Source organism: Somniosus microcephalus, unplaced genomic scaffold (genome assembly GCF_052327205.1).
Source record: "Somniosus microcephalus isolate GS21.2 unplaced genomic scaffold, FLI_Smic_1.0 scaffold134, whole genome shotgun sequence".
Taxonomy (NCBI): Eukaryota; Metazoa; Chordata; class Chondrichthyes; order Squaliformes; family Somniosidae; genus Somniosus; species Somniosus microcephalus.
Window position 1 is genome coordinate 307,501 of NW_028225321.1, and position 15,000 is coordinate 322,500.

Consider the following 15,000-nt stretch of genomic DNA (forward strand, 5'->3'; position numbering starts at 1 on the left):
GTTGCATCTGCACACCAGCAGGGAGTGCCTTTGAGCAGCAATGCACCAAAACACCCACCACTCTCTTTCAGGCAAAACCTCAGGCAAAAGAATTCATCTATCAGTCAGACAGGGCTCTCGGCTGCTCCCTCACGCTCGTGGCGGCTGCTACTTTCCGGTCACCTCGCTTCCCTTCCGTCGGCTCGGGCTCTTTCTCGGCTTCTTTCCCCATTTCTCTGACTTCCCGCCCTGCCGTTGCTCGGTAACGCCGATTGGAGCAAAGCGTTGAAAGAGATCAGGGAGCGGGCTAACCCAAAGCAGGAGATCCCTGCTGGTGGCGCAGCAACTCAGAGGCGAGTGCTAAGGAGCTACTGAGAAGCAAACTTGGTGCAATTGTAAGACGCAGCTGGGGAATTAGCTCAAATGGTAGAGCGCTCGCTTTGCATGTGAGAGGTAGCGGGATCGATGCCTGCATTCTCCACTCCTCTTTTGGCTCGGGGCAATGGCTCAAACGCAACAGTGGTGTCAGCTGTCGGTGAACCTGTGTACTTCCGAAGGGTCTCCACACGCTGAGGGACAGAGGGGCCAAGGGACATCAAATCCTTTGGTGTGCCGTAGCAGCAAGTCTTGTGCAGCCAAAATGGAAAGCTGAGATGAGGGATAAAAAAGCTTTGCAAGTATCAATGCCTTCTCTGAGGATTGAACTCAGGATCTTTAGATTATGAGACTGACGCGCTGCCTACTGCGCTAAGAAGGCACTGGCCGTGCAAACTGCTGGGCAGCATGACCAAGTAGGTGCGCTTGCGAGGCATCTAGAGCCATAATGCAAAGTGCGTAAAAAAGATTAAGCCAGGTAGGAGTCGAACCTACAATCTTCTGATCCGTAGTGAGACGCGTTATCCATTGCGCCACTGGCACAGCCTCTCCAGAGCAGCGGGCAACTCACAGTCCCACAACACTGCGGCATCAGCAGGTACACCAGGCCGCGAGCGTCAAAAGGCGCACGGCGGACAATCACCAAAGCGAGACACCTTTGCCGCTTCCCTTCGATTTTCAGGTGGTAGAGCGGAGGACTGCAGTGGAAAAAAAGCAAAGCAAAGTCGTCGTTAGGTCGCTGGTTCGACTCCGGCTTGAAGGAGCGGGCGTTCTTGTGCAGTAAGTGAGCGGTAAGGAGCTTTTAGCTCAAGGCAGTGCTCTTAACTTGACGCTAGTTTACATGTTGCTGCTAAGGCACAGGACACCTCCATTGCTTGAGCAGTTGCATCTGCACACCAGCAGGGAGTGCCTTTGAGCAGCAACGCACCAAAACACCCAGCACTCTCTTTCAGGCAAAACCTCAGGCAAAAGAAGTCGTCTATCAGTCAGACAGGGCTCTCGGCTGCTCCCTCAGGTTCGTGGCGGCTGCTACTTTCCGGTCACCTCGCTTCCCTTCTGCCGGCTCGGGCTCTTTCTCGGCTTCTTTCCCCATTTCTCTGACTTCCCGCCCTGCCGTTGCTCGGTAACGCCGATTGGAGCAAAGCGTTGAAAGAGATCAGGGAGCGGGCTAACCCGAAGCAGGAGATCCCTGCTGGTGGCGCAGCAACTCAGAGGCGAGTGCTAAGGAGCTACTGAGAAGCAAACTTGGTGCAACTGCAAGAAGTAGCTGGGGAATTAGCTCAAATGGTAGAGCGCTCGCTTCGCATGTGAGAGGTAGCGGGATCGATGCCCGCATTCTCCACTCCTCTTTTGGCTCGGGGCAATGGCTCAAACACAACAGTGGTGTCAGCTGTCGGTGAACCCGTGTACTTCCGAAGGTTCTCCACACGCTGAGGTACAGAGGGGCCAAGGGACATCAAATCCTTTGGTGTGCCGTAGCAGCAAGTCTTGTCGATAGTCTTGTGCAGCAAAAATGGAAAGCTGAGATGAGGGATAAAAATGCTTTGCAAGTATCAATGCCTTCTCTGAGGATCGAACTCAGGACCTTCAGATTATGAGACTGACGCGCTGCCTACTGCGCTAAGAAGGCACTTGCCATGCAAACTGCTGGGCAGCATGACCAAGTAGGTGCGCTTGCGAGGCATCTAGCGCCATAATGCAAAGTGCGTAAAAAAGTTCGAGCCAGGTAGGAGTCGAACCTACAATCTTCTGATCCGTAGTCAGACGCGTTATCCATTGCGCCACAGGCCCAGCCTGTACAGAGCAGCTGGCAACTCACAGTCCCACAACACTGCGGCATCAGCAGGTACACCAGGCCGGGAGCGTCAAAAGGCGCACGGCGGACAATCACCAAAGCGAGACACCTTTGCCACTTCCCTTCGATTTTCAGGTGGTAGAGCGGAGGACTGCAGTGGAAAAAAAGCAAAGCAAAGTCGTCGTTAGGTCGCTGGTTCGACTCCGGCTTGAAGGAGCGGGCGTTCTTGTGCAGTAAGTGAGCGGTAAGGAGCTTTCAGCTCAAGGCAGTGCTCTTAACTTGACGCTAGTTTACATGTTGCTGCTGAGGCACAGGACACCTCCATTGCTTGAGCAGTTGCATCTGCACACCAGCAGGGAGTGCCTTTGAGCAGCAATGCACCAAAACACCCACCACTCTCTTTCAGGCAAAACCTCAGGCAAAAGAATTCATCTATCAGTCAGACAGGGCTCTCGGCTGCTCCCTCACGCTCGTGGCGGCTGCTACTTTCCGGTCACCTCGCTTCCCTTCCGTCGGCTCGGGCTCTTTCTCGGCTTCTTTCCCCATTTCTCTGACTTCCCGCCCTGCCGTTGCTCGGTAACGCCGATTGGAGCAAAGCGTTGAAAGAGATCAGGGAGCGGGCTAACCCAAAGCAGGAGATCCCTGCTGGTGGCGCAGCAACTCAGAGGCGAGTGCTAAGGAGCTACTGAGAAGCAAACTTGGTGCAATTGTAAGACGCAGCTGGGGAATTAGCTCAAATGGTAGAGCGCTCGCTTTGCATGTGAGAGGTAGCGGGATCGATGCCTGCATTCTCCACTCCTCTTTTGGCTCGGGGCAATGGCTCAAACGCAACAGTGGTGTCAGCTGTCGGTGAACCTGTGTACTTCCGAAGGGTCTCCACACGCTGAGGGACAGAGGGGCCAAGGGACATCAAATCCTTTGGTGTGCCGTAGCAGCAAGTCTTGTGCAGCCAAAATGGAAAGCTGAGATGAGGGATAAAAAAGCTTTGCAAGTATCAATGCCTTCTCTGAGGATTGAACTCAGGATCTTTAGATTATGAGACTGACGCGCTGCCTACTGCGCTAAGAAGGCACTGGCCGTGCAAACTGCTGGGCAGCATGACCAAGTAGGTGCGCTTGCGAGGCATCTAGAGCCATAATGCAAAGTGCGTAAAAAAGATTAAGCCAGGTAGGAGTCGAACCTACAATCTTCTGATCCGTAGTGAGACGCGTTATCCATTGCGCCACTGGCACAGCCTCTCCAGAGCAGCGGGCAACTCACAGTCCCACAACACTGCGGCATCAGCAGGTACACCAGGCCGCGAGCGTCAAAAGGCGCACGGCGGACAATCACCAAAGCGAGACACCTTTGCCGCTTCCCTTCGATTTTCAGGTGGTAGAGCGGAGGACTGCAGTGGAAAAAAAGCAAAGCAAAGTCGTCGTTAGGTCGCTGGTTCGACTCCGGCTTGAAGGAGCGGGCGTTCTTGTGCAGTAAGTGAGCGGTAAGGAGCTTTTAGCTCAAGGCAGTGCTCTTAACTTGACGCTAGTTTACATGTTGCTGCTAAGGCACAGGACACCTCCATTGCTTGAGCAGTTGCATCTGCACACCAGCAGGGAGTGCCTTTGAGCAGCAACGCACCAAAACACCCAGCACTCTCTTTCAGGCAAAACCTCAGGCAAAAGAAGTCGTCTATCAGTCAGACAGGGCTCTCGGCTGCTCCCTCAGGTTCGTGGCGGCTGCTACTTTCCGGTCACCTCGCTTCCCTTCTGCCGGCTCGGGCTCTTTCTCGGCTTCTTTCCCCATTTCTCTGACTTCCCGCCCTGCCGTTGCTCGGTAACGCCGATTGGAGCAAAGCGTTGAAAGAGATCAGGGAGCGGGCTAACCCGAAGCAGGAGATCCCTGCTGGTGGCGCAGCAACTCAGAGGCGAGTGCTAAGGAGCTACTGAGAAGCAAACTTGGTGCAACTGCAAGAAGTAGCTGGGGAATTAGCTCAAATGGTAGAGCGCTCGCTTCGCATGTGAGAGGTAGCGGGATCGATGCCCGCATTCTCCACTCCTCTTTTGGCTCGGGGCAATGGCTCAAACACAACAGTGGTGTCAGCTGTCGGTGAACCCGTGTACTTCCGAAGGTTCTCCACACGCTGAGGTACAGAGGGGCCAAGGGACATCAAATCCTTTGGTGTGCCGTAGCAGCAAGTCTTGTCGATAGTCTTGTGCAGCAAAAATGGAAAGCTGAGATGAGGGATAAAAATGCTTTGCAAGTATCAATGCCTTCTCTGAGGATCGAACTCAGGACCTTCAGATTATGAGACTGACGCGCTGCCTACTGCGCTAAGAAGGCACTTGCCATGCAAACTGCTGGGCAGCATGACCAAGTAGGTGCGCTTGCGAGGCATCTAGCGCCATAATGCAAAGTGCGTAAAAAAGTTCGAGCCAGGTAGGAGTCGAACCTACAATCTTCTGATCCGTAGTCAGACGCGTTATCCATTGCGCCACAGGCCCAGCCTGTACAGAGCAGCTGGCAACTCACAGTCCCACAACACTGCGGCATCAGCAGGTACACCAGGCCGGGAGCGTCAAAAGGCGCACGGCGGACAATCACCAAAGCGAGACACCTTTGCCACTTCCCTTCGATTTTCAGGTGGTAGAGCGGAGGACTGCAGTGGAAAAAAAGCAAAGCAAAGTCGTCGTTAGGTCGCTGGTTCGACTCCGGCTTGAAGGAGCGGGCGTTCTTGTGCAGTAAGTGAGCGGTAAGGAGCTTTCAGCTCAAGGCAGTGCTCTTAACTTGACGCTAGTTTACATGTTGCTGCTGAGGCACAGGACACCTCCATTGCTTGAGCAGTTGCATCTGCACACCAGCAGGGAGTGCCTTTGAGCAGCAATGCACCAAAACACCCACCACTCTCTTTCAGGCAAAACCTCAGGCAAAAGAATTCATCTATCAGTCAGACAGGGCTCTCGGCTGCTCCCTCACGCTCGTGGCGGCTGCTACTTTCCGGTCACCTCGCTTCCCTTCCGTCGGCTCGGGCTCTTTCTCGGCTTCTTTCCCCATTTCTCTGACTTCCCGCCCTGCCGTTGCTCGGTAACGCCGATTGGAGCAAAGCGTTGAAAGAGATCAGGGAGCGGGCTAACCCAAAGCAGGAGATCCCTGCTGGTGGCGCAGCAACTCAGAGGCGAGTGCTAAGGAGCTACTGAGAAGCAAACTTGGTGCAATTGTAAGACGCAGCTGGGGAATTAGCTCAAATGGTAGAGCGCTCGCTTTGCATGTGAGAGGTAGCGGGATCGATGCCTGCATTCTCCACTCCTCTTTTGGCTCGGGGCAATGGCTCAAACGCAACAGTGGTGTCAGCTGTCGGTGAACCTGTGTACTTCCGAAGGGTCTCCACACGCTGAGGGACAGAGGGGCCAAGGGACATCAAATCCTTTGGTGTGCCGTAGCAGCAAGTCTTGTGCAGCCAAAATGGAAAGCTGAGATGAGGGATAAAAAAGCTTTGCAAGTATCAATGCCTTCTCTGAGGATTGAACTCAGGATCTTTAGATTATGAGACTGACGCGCTGCCTACTGCGCTAAGAAGGCACTGGCCGTGCAAACTGCTGGGCAGCATGACCAAGTAGGTGCGCTTGCGAGGCATCTAGAGCCATAATGCAAAGTGCGTAAAAAAGATTAAGCCAGGTAGGAGTCGAACCTACAATCTTCTGATCCGTAGTGAGACGCGTTATCCATTGCGCCACTGGCACAGCCTCTCCAGAGCAGCGGGCAACTCACAGTCCCACAACACTGCGGCATCAGCAGGTACACCAGGCCGCGAGCGTCAAAAGGCGCACGGCGGACAATCACCAAAGCGAGACACCTTTGCCACTTCCCTTCGATTTTCAGGTGGTAGAGCGGAGGACTGCAGTGGAAAAAAAGCAAAGCAAAGTCGTCGTTAGGTCGCTGGTTCGACTCCGGCTTGAAGGAGCGGGCGTTCTTGTGCAGTAAGTGAGCGGTAAGGAGCTTTCAGCTCAAGGCAGTGCTCTTAACTTGACGCTAGTTTACATGTTGCTGCTGAGGCACAGGACACCTCCATTGCTTGAGCAGTTGCATCTGCACACCAGCAGGGAGTGCCTTTGAGCAGCAATGCACCAAAACACCCACCACTCTCTTTCAGGCAAAACCTCAGGCAAAAGAATTCATCTATCAGTCAGACAGGGCTCTCGGCTGCTCCCTCACGCTCGTGGCGGCTGCTACTTTCCGGTCACCTCGCTTCCCTTCCGTCGGCTCGGGCTCTTTCTCGGCTTCTTTCCCCATTTCTCTGACTTCCCGCCCTGCCGTTGCTCGGTAACGCCGATTGGAGCAAAGCGTTGAAAGAGATCAGGGAGCGGGCTAACCCAAAGCAGGAGATCCCTGCTGGTGGCGCAGCAACTCAGAGGCGAGTGCTAAGGAGCTACTGAGAAGCAAACTTGGTGCAATTGTAAGACGCAGCTGGGGAATTAGCTCAAATGGTAGAGCGCTCGCTTTGCATGTGAGAGGTAGCGGGATCGATGCCTGCATTCTCCACTCCTCTTTTGGCTCGGGGCAATGGCTCAAACGCAACAGTGGTGTCAGCTGTCGGTGAACCTGTGTACTTCCGAAGGGTCTCCACACGCTGAGGGACAGAGGGGCCAAGGGACATCAAATCCTTTGGTGTGCCGTAGCAGCAAGTCTTGTGCAGCCAAAATGGAAAGCTGAGATGAGGGATAAAAAAGCTTTGCAAGTATCAATGCCTTCTCTGAGGATTGAACTCAGGATCTTTAGATTATGAGACTGACGCGCTGCCTACTGCGCTAAGAAGGCACTGGCCGTGCAAACTGCTGGGCAGCATGACCAAGTAGGTGCGCTTGCGAGGCATCTAGAGCCATAATGCAAAGTGCGTAAAAAAGATTAAGCCAGGTAGGAGTCGAACCTACAATCTTCTGATCCGTAGTGAGACGCGTTATCCATTGCGCCACTGGCACAGCCTCTCCAGAGCAGCGGGCAACTCACAGTCCCACAACACTGCGGCATCAGCAGGTACACCAGGCCGCGAGCGTCAAAAGGCGCACGGCGGACAATCACCAAAGCGAGACACCTTTGCCGCTTCCCTTCGATTTTCAGGTGGTAGAGCGGAGGACTGCAGTGGAAAAAAAGCAAAGCAAAGTCGTCGTTAGGTCGCTGGTTCGACTCCGGCTTGAAGGAGCGGGCGTTCTTGTGCAGTAAGTGAGCGGTAAGGAGCTTTTAGCTCAAGGCAGTGCTCTTAACTTGACGCTAGTTTACATGTTGCTGCTAAGGCACAGGACACCTCCATTGCTTGAGCAGTTGCATCTGCACACCAGCAGGGAGTGCCTTTGAGCAGCAACGCACCAAAACACCCAGCACTCTCTTTCAGGCAAAACCTCAGGCAAAAGAAGTCGTCTATCAGTCAGACAGGGCTCTCGGCTGCTCCCTCAGGTTCGTGGCGGCTGCTACTTTCCGGTCACCTCGCTTCCCTTCTGCCGGCTCGGGCTCTTTCTCGGCTTCTTTCCCCATTTCTCTGACTTCCCGCCCTGCCGTTGCTCGGTAACGCCGATTGGAGCAAAGCGTTGAAAGAGATCAGGGAGCGGGCTAACCCGAAGCAGGAGATCCCTGCTGGTGGCGCAGCAACTCAGAGGCGAGTGCTAAGGAGCTACTGAGAAGCAAACTTGGTGCAACTGCAAGAAGTAGCTGGGGAATTAGCTCAAATGGTAGAGCGCTCGCTTCGCATGTGAGAGGTAGCGGGATCGATGCCCGCATTCTCCACTCCTCTTTTGGCTCGGGGCAATGGCTCAAACACAACAGTGGTGTCAGCTGTCGGTGAACCCGTGTACTTCCGAAGGTTCTCCACACGCTGAGGTACAGAGGGGCCAAGGGACATCAAATCCTTTGGTGTGCCGTAGCAGCAAGTCTTGTCGATAGTCTTGTGCAGCAAAAATGGAAAGCTGAGATGAGGGATAAAAATGCTTTGCAAGTATCAATGCCTTCTCTGAGGATCGAACTCAGGACCTTCAGATTATGAGACTGACGCGCTGCCTACTGCGCTAAGAAGGCACTTGCCATGCAAACTGCTGGGCAGCATGACCAAGTAGGTGCGCTTGCGAGGCATCTAGCGCCATAATGCAAAGTGCGTAAAAAAGTTCGAGCCAGGTAGGAGTCGAACCTACAATCTTCTGATCCGTAGTCAGACGCGTTATCCATTGCGCCACAGGCCCAGCCTGTACAGAGCAGCTGGCAACTCACAGTCCCACAACACTGCGGCATCAGCAGGTACACCAGGCCGGGAGCGTCAAAAGGCGCACGGCGGACAATCACCAAAGCGAGACACCTTTGCCACTTCCCTTCGATTTTCAGGTGGTAGAGCGGAGGACTGCAGTGGAAAAAAAGCAAAGCAAAGTCGTCGTTAGGTCGCTGGTTCGACTCCGGCTTGAAGGAGCGGGCGTTCTTGTGCAGTAAGTGAGCGGTAAGGAGCTTTCAGCTCAAGGCAGTGCTCTTAACTTGACGCTAGTTTACATGTTGCTGCTGAGGCACAGGACACCTCCATTGCTTGAGCAGTTGCATCTGCACACCAGCAGGGAGTGCCTTTGAGCAGCAATGCACCAAAACACCCACCACTCTCTTTCAGGCAAAACCTCAGGCAAAAGAATTCATCTATCAGTCAGACAGGGCTCTCGGCTGCTCCCTCACGCTCGTGGCGGCTGCTACTTTCCGGTCACCTCGCTTCCCTTCCGTCGGCTCGGGCTCTTTCTCGGCTTCTTTCCCCATTTCTCTGACTTCCCGCCCTGCCGTTGCTCGGTAACGCCGATTGGAGCAAAGCGTTGAAAGAGATCAGGGAGCGGGCTAACCCAAAGCAGGAGATCCCTGCTGGTGGCGCAGCAACTCAGAGGCGAGTGCTAAGGAGCTACTGAGAAGCAAACTTGGTGCAATTGTAAGACGCAGCTGGGGAATTAGCTCAAATGGTAGAGCGCTCGCTTTGCATGTGAGAGGTAGCGGGATCGATGCCTGCATTCTCCACTCCTCTTTTGGCTCGGGGCAATGGCTCAAACGCAACAGTGGTGTCAGCTGTCGGTGAACCTGTGTACTTCCGAAGGGTCTCCACACGCTGAGGGACAGAGGGGCCAAGGGACATCAAATCCTTTGGTGTGCCGTAGCAGCAAGTCTTGTGCAGCCAAAATGGAAAGCTGAGATGAGGGATAAAAAAGCTTTGCAAGTATCAATGCCTTCTCTGAGGATTGAACTCAGGATCTTTAGATTATGAGACTGACGCGCTGCCTACTGCGCTAAGAAGGCACTGGCCGTGCAAACTGCTGGGCAGCATGACCAAGTAGGTGCGCTTGCGAGGCATCTAGAGCCATAATGCAAAGTGCGTAAAAAAGATTAAGCCAGGTAGGAGTCGAACCTACAATCTTCTGATCCGTAGTGAGACGCGTTATCCATTGCGCCACTGGCACAGCCTCTCCAGAGCAGCGGGCAACTCACAGTCCCACAACACTGCGGCATCAGCAGGTACACCAGGCCGCGAGCGTCAAAAGGCGCACGGCGGACAATCACCAAAGCGAGACACCTTTGCCGCTTCCCTTCGATTTTCAGGTGGTAGAGCGGAGGACTGCAGTGGAAAAAAAGCAAAGCAAAGTCGTCGTTAGGTCGCTGGTTCGACTCCGGCTTGAAGGAGCGGGCGTTCTTGTGCAGTAAGTGAGCGGTAAGGAGCTTTTAGCTCAAGGCAGTGCTCTTAACTTGACGCTAGTTTACATGTTGCTGCTAAGGCACAGGACACCTCCATTGCTTGAGCAGTTGCATCTGCACACCAGCAGGGAGTGCCTTTGAGCAGCAACGCACCAAAACACCCAGCACTCTCTTTCAGGCAAAACCTCAGGCAAAAGAAGTCGTCTATCAGTCAGACAGGGCTCTCGGCTGCTCCCTCAGGTTCGTGGCGGCTGCTACTTTCCGGTCACCTCGCTTCCCTTCTGCCGGCTCGGGCTCTTTCTCGGCTTCTTTCCCCATTTCTCTGACTTCCCGCCCTGCCGTTGCTCGGTAACGCCGATTGGAGCAAAGCGTTGAAAGAGATCAGGGAGCGGGCTAACCCGAAGCAGGAGATCCCTGCTGGTGGCGCAGCAACTCAGAGGCGAGTGCTAAGGAGCTACTGAGAAGCAAACTTGGTGCAACTGCAAGAAGTAGCTGGGGAATTAGCTCAAATGGTAGAGCGCTCGCTTCGCATGTGAGAGGTAGCGGGATCGATGCCCGCATTCTCCACTCCTCTTTTGGCTCGGGGCAATGGCTCAAACACAACAGTGGTGTCAGCTGTCGGTGAACCCGTGTACTTCCGAAGGTTCTCCACACGCTGAGGTACAGAGGGGCCAAGGGACATCAAATCCTTTGGTGTGCCGTAGCAGCAAGTCTTGTCGATAGTCTTGTGCAGCAAAAATGGAAAGCTGAGATGAGGGATAAAAATGCTTTGCAAGTATCAATGCCTTCTCTGAGGATCGAACTCAGGACCTTCAGATTATGAGACTGACGCGCTGCCTACTGCGCTAAGAAGGCACTTGCCATGCAAACTGCTGGGCAGCATGACCAAGTAGGTGCGCTTGCGAGGCATCTAGCGCCATAATGCAAAGTGCGTAAAAAAGTTCGAGCCAGGTAGGAGTCGAACCTACAATCTTCTGATCCGTAGTCAGACGCGTTATCCATTGCGCCACAGGCCCAGCCTGTACAGAGCAGCTGGCAACTCACAGTCCCACAACACTGCGGCATCAGCAGGTACACCAGGCCGGGAGCGTCAAAAGGCGCACGGCGGACAATCACCAAAGCGAGACACCTTTGCCACTTCCCTTCGATTTTCAGGTGGTAGAGCGGAGGACTGCAGTGGAAAAAAAGCAAAGCAAAGTCGTCGTTAGGTCGCTGGTTCGACTCCGGCTTGAAGGAGCGGGCGTTCTTGTGCAGTAAGTGAGCGGTAAGGAGCTTTCAGCTCAAGGCAGTGCTCTTAACTTGACGCTAGTTTACATGTTGCTGCTGAGGCACAGGACACCTCCATTGCTTGAGCAGTTGCATCTGCACACCAGCAGGGAGTGCCTTTGAGCAGCAATGCACCAAAACACCCACCACTCTCTTTCAGGCAAAACCTCAGGCAAAAGAATTCATCTATCAGTCAGACAGGGCTCTCGGCTGCTCCCTCACGCTCGTGGCGGCTGCTACTTTCCGGTCACCTCGCTTCCCTTCCGTCGGCTCGGGCTCTTTCTCGGCTTCTTTCCCCATTTCTCTGACTTCCCGCCCTGCCGTTGCTCGGTAACGCCGATTGGAGCAAAGCGTTGAAAGAGATCAGGGAGCGGGCTAACCCAAAGCAGGAGATCCCTGCTGGTGGCGCAGCAACTCAGAGGCGAGTGCTAAGGAGCTACTGAGAAGCAAACTTGGTGCAATTGTAAGACGCAGCTGGGGAATTAGCTCAAATGGTAGAGCGCTCGCTTTGCATGTGAGAGGTAGCGGGATCGATGCCTGCATTCTCCACTCCTCTTTTGGCTCGGGGCAATGGCTCAAACGCAACAGTGGTGTCAGCTGTCGGTGAACCTGTGTACTTCCGAAGGGTCTCCACACGCTGAGGGACAGAGGGGCCAAGGGACATCAAATCCTTTGGTGTGCCGTAGCAGCAAGTCTTGTGCAGCCAAAATGGAAAGCTGAGATGAGGGATAAAAAAGCTTTGCAAGTATCAATGCCTTCTCTGAGGATTGAACTCAGGATCTTTAGATTATGAGACTGACGCGCTGCCTACTGCGCTAAGAAGGCACTGGCCGTGCAAACTGCTGGGCAGCATGACCAAGTAGGTGCGCTTGCGAGGCATCTAGAGCCATAATGCAAAGTGCGTAAAAAAGATTAAGCCAGGTAGGAGTCGAACCTACAATCTTCTGATCCGTAGTGAGACGCGTTATCCATTGCGCCACTGGCACAGCCTCTCCAGAGCAGCGGGCAACTCACAGTCCCACAACACTGCGGCATCAGCAGGTACACCAGGCCGCGAGCGTCAAAAGGCGCACGGCGGACAATCACCAAAGCGAGACACCTTTGCCACTTCCCTTCGATTTTCAGGTGGTAGAGCGGAGGACTGCAGTGGAAAAAAAGCAAAGCAAAGTCGTCGTTAGGTCGCTGGTTCGACTCCGGCTTGAAGGAGCGGGCGTTCTTGTGCAGTAAGTGAGCGGTAAGGAGCTTTCAGCTCAAGGCAGTGCTCTTAACTTGACGCTAGTTTACATGTTGCTGCTGAGGCACAGGACACCTCCATTGCTTGAGCAGTTGCATCTGCACACCAGCAGGGAGTGCCTTTGAGCAGCAATGCACCAAAACACCCACCACTCTCTTTCAGGCAAAACCTCAGGCAAAAGAATTCATCTATCAGTCAGACAGGGCTCTCGGCTGCTCCCTCACGCTCGTGGCGGCTGCTACTTTCCGGTCACCTCGCTTCCCTTCCGTCGGCTCGGGCTCTTTCTCGGCTTCTTTCCCCATTTCTCTGACTTCCCGCCCTGCCGTTGCTCGGTAACGCCGATTGGAGCAAAGCGTTGAAAGAGATCAGGGAGCGGGCTAACCCAAAGCAGGAGATCCCTGCTGGTGGCGCAGCAACTCAGAGGCGAGTGCTAAGGAGCTACTGAGAAGCAAACTTGGTGCAATTGTAAGACGCAGCTGGGGAATTAGCTCAAATGGTAGAGCGCTCGCTTTGCATGTGAGAGGTAGCGGGATCGATGCCTGCATTCTCCACTCCTCTTTTGGCTCGGGGCAATGGCTCAAACGCAACAGTGGTGTCAGCTGTCGGTGAACCTGTGTACTTCCGAAGGGTCTCCACACGCTGAGGGACAGAGGGGCCAAGGGACATCAAATCCTTTGGTGTGCCGTAGCAGCAAGTCTTGTGCAGCCAAAATGGAAAGCTGAGATGAGGGATAAAAAAGCTTTGCAAGTATCAATGCCTTCTCTGAGGATTGAACTCAGGATCTTTAGATTATGAGACTGACGCGCTGCCTACTGCGCTAAGAAGGCACTGGCCGTGCAAACTGCTGGGCAGCATGACCAAGTAGGTGCGCTTGCGAGGCATCTAGAGCCATAATGCAAAGTGCGTAAAAAAGATTAAGCCAGGTAGGAGTCGAACCTACAATCTTCTGATCCGTAGTGAGACGCGTTATCCATTGCGCCACTGGCACAGCCTCTCCAGAGCAGCGGGCAACTCACAGTCCCACAACACTGCGGCATCAGCAGGTACACCAGGCCGCGAGCGTCAAAAGGCGCACGGCGGACAATCACCAAAGCGAGACACCTTTGCCGCTTCCCTTCGATTTTCAGGTGGTAGAGCGGAGGACTGCAGTGGAAAAAAAGCAAAGCAAAGTCGTCGTTAGGTCGCTGGTTCGACTCCGGCTTGAAGGAGCGGGCGTTCTTGTGCAGTAAGTGAGCGGTAAGGAGCTTTTAGCTCAAGGCAGTGCTCTTAACTTGACGCTAGTTTACATGTTGCTGCTAAGGCACAGGACACCTCCATTGCTTGAGCAGTTGCATCTGCACACCAGCAGGGAGTGCCTTTGAGCAGCAACGCACCAAAACACCCAGCACTCTCTTTCAGGCAAAACCTCAGGCAAAAGAAGTCGTCTATCAGTCAGACAGGGCTCTCGGCTGCTCCCTCAGGTTCGTGGCGGCTGCTACTTTCCGGTCACCTCGCTTCCCTTCTGCCGGCTCGGGCTCTTTCTCGGCTTCTTTCCCCATTTCTCTGACTTCCCGCCCTGCCGTTGCTCGGTAACGCCGATTGGAGCAAAGCGTTGAAAGAGATCAGGGAGCGGGCTAACCCGAAGCAGGAGATCCCTGCTGGTGGCGCAGCAACTCAGAGGCGAGTGCTAAGGAGCTACTGAGAAGCAAACTTGGTGCAACTGCAAGAAGTAGCTGGGGAATTAGCTCAAATGGTAGAGCGCTCGCTTCGCATGTGAGAGGTAGCGGGATCGATGCCCGCATTCTCCACTCCTCTTTTGGCTCGGGGCAATGGCTCAAACACAACAGTGGTGTCAGCTGTCGGTGAACCCGTGTACTTCCGAAGGTTCTCCACACGCTGAGGTACAGAGGGGCCAAGGGACATCAAATCCTTTGGTGTGCCGTAGCAGCAAGTCTTGTCGATAGTCTTGTGCAGCAAAAATGGAAAGCTGAGATGAGGGATAAAAATGCTTTGCAAGTATCAATGCCTTCTCTGAGGATCGAACTCAGGACCTTCAGATTATGAGACTGACGCGCTGCCTACTGCGCTAAGAAGGCACTTGCCATGCAAACTGCTGGGCAGCATGACCAAGTAGGTGCGCTTGCGAGGCATCTAGCGCCATAATGCAAAGTGCGTAAAAAAGTTCGAGCCAGGTAGGAGTCGAACCTACAATCTTCTGATCCGTAGTCAGACGCGTTATCCATTGCGCCACAGGCCCAGCCTGTACAGAGCAGCTGGCAACTCACAGTCCCACAACACTGCGGCATCAGCAGGTACACCAGGCCGGGAGCGTCAAAAGGCGCACGGCGGACAATCACCAAAGCGAGACACCTTTGCCACTTCCCTTCGATTTTCAGGTGGTAGAGCGGAGGACTGCAGTGGAAAAAAAGCAAAGCAAAGTCGTCGTTAGGTCGCTGGTTCGACTCCGGCTTGAAGGAGCGGGCGTTCTTGTGCAGTAAGTGAGCGGTAAGGAGCTTTCAGCTCAAGGCAGTGCTCTTAACTTGACGCTAGTTTACATGTTGCTGCTGAGGCACAGGACACCTCCATTGCTTGAGCAGTTGCATCTGCACACCAGCAGGGAGTGCCTTTGAGCAGCAATGCACCAAAACACCCACCACTCTCTTTCAGGCAAAACCTCAGGCAAAAGAATTCATCTATCAGTCAG

General features: G+C 54.0%; 10 non-coding genes across 10 annotated transcripts; all 10 read right to left on the reverse strand.

Annotated features, from left to right (window-relative positions):
• Positions 1 to 1,911: 1,911 nt before the first annotated feature.
• Positions 1,912 to 1,984, reverse strand: trnam-cau (transfer RNA methionine (anticodon CAU)). Its single transcript has one exon. It is a non-coding gene; the product is annotated as a tRNA-Met (tRNA).
• Positions 1,985 to 2,072: 88 nt separating this feature from the next.
• trnar-acg (transfer RNA arginine (anticodon ACG)) lies at positions 2,073 to 2,145 on the reverse strand. Its single transcript has one exon. It is a non-coding gene; the product is annotated as a tRNA-Arg (tRNA).
• A 2,250-nt stretch (positions 2,146 to 4,395) lies between these two features.
• trnam-cau (transfer RNA methionine (anticodon CAU)) lies at positions 4,396 to 4,468 on the reverse strand. The gene has a single exon. It is a non-coding gene; the product is annotated as a tRNA-Met (tRNA).
• Positions 4,469 to 4,556: 88 nt separating this feature from the next.
• trnar-acg (transfer RNA arginine (anticodon ACG)) lies at positions 4,557 to 4,629 on the reverse strand. The gene has a single exon. It is a non-coding gene; the product is annotated as a tRNA-Arg (tRNA).
• A 3,486-nt stretch (positions 4,630 to 8,115) lies between these two features.
• On the reverse strand, positions 8,116 to 8,188 carry trnam-cau (transfer RNA methionine (anticodon CAU)). The gene has a single exon. It is a non-coding gene; the product is annotated as a tRNA-Met (tRNA).
• Positions 8,189 to 8,276: 88 nt separating this feature from the next.
• trnar-acg (transfer RNA arginine (anticodon ACG)) lies at positions 8,277 to 8,349 on the reverse strand. Its single transcript has one exon. It is a non-coding gene; the product is annotated as a tRNA-Arg (tRNA).
• A 2,250-nt stretch (positions 8,350 to 10,599) lies between these two features.
• On the reverse strand, positions 10,600 to 10,672 carry trnam-cau (transfer RNA methionine (anticodon CAU)). Its single transcript has one exon. It is a non-coding gene; the product is annotated as a tRNA-Met (tRNA).
• An 88-nt stretch (positions 10,673 to 10,760) lies between these two features.
• trnar-acg (transfer RNA arginine (anticodon ACG)) lies at positions 10,761 to 10,833 on the reverse strand. The gene has a single exon. It is a non-coding gene; the product is annotated as a tRNA-Arg (tRNA).
• Positions 10,834 to 14,319: 3,486 nt separating this feature from the next.
• Positions 14,320 to 14,392, reverse strand: trnam-cau (transfer RNA methionine (anticodon CAU)). Its single transcript has one exon. It is a non-coding gene; the product is annotated as a tRNA-Met (tRNA).
• Positions 14,393 to 14,480: 88 nt separating this feature from the next.
• Positions 14,481 to 14,553, reverse strand: trnar-acg (transfer RNA arginine (anticodon ACG)). Its single transcript has one exon. It is a non-coding gene; the product is annotated as a tRNA-Arg (tRNA).
• Between the last annotated feature and the right edge of the window lie 447 nt (positions 14,554 to 15,000).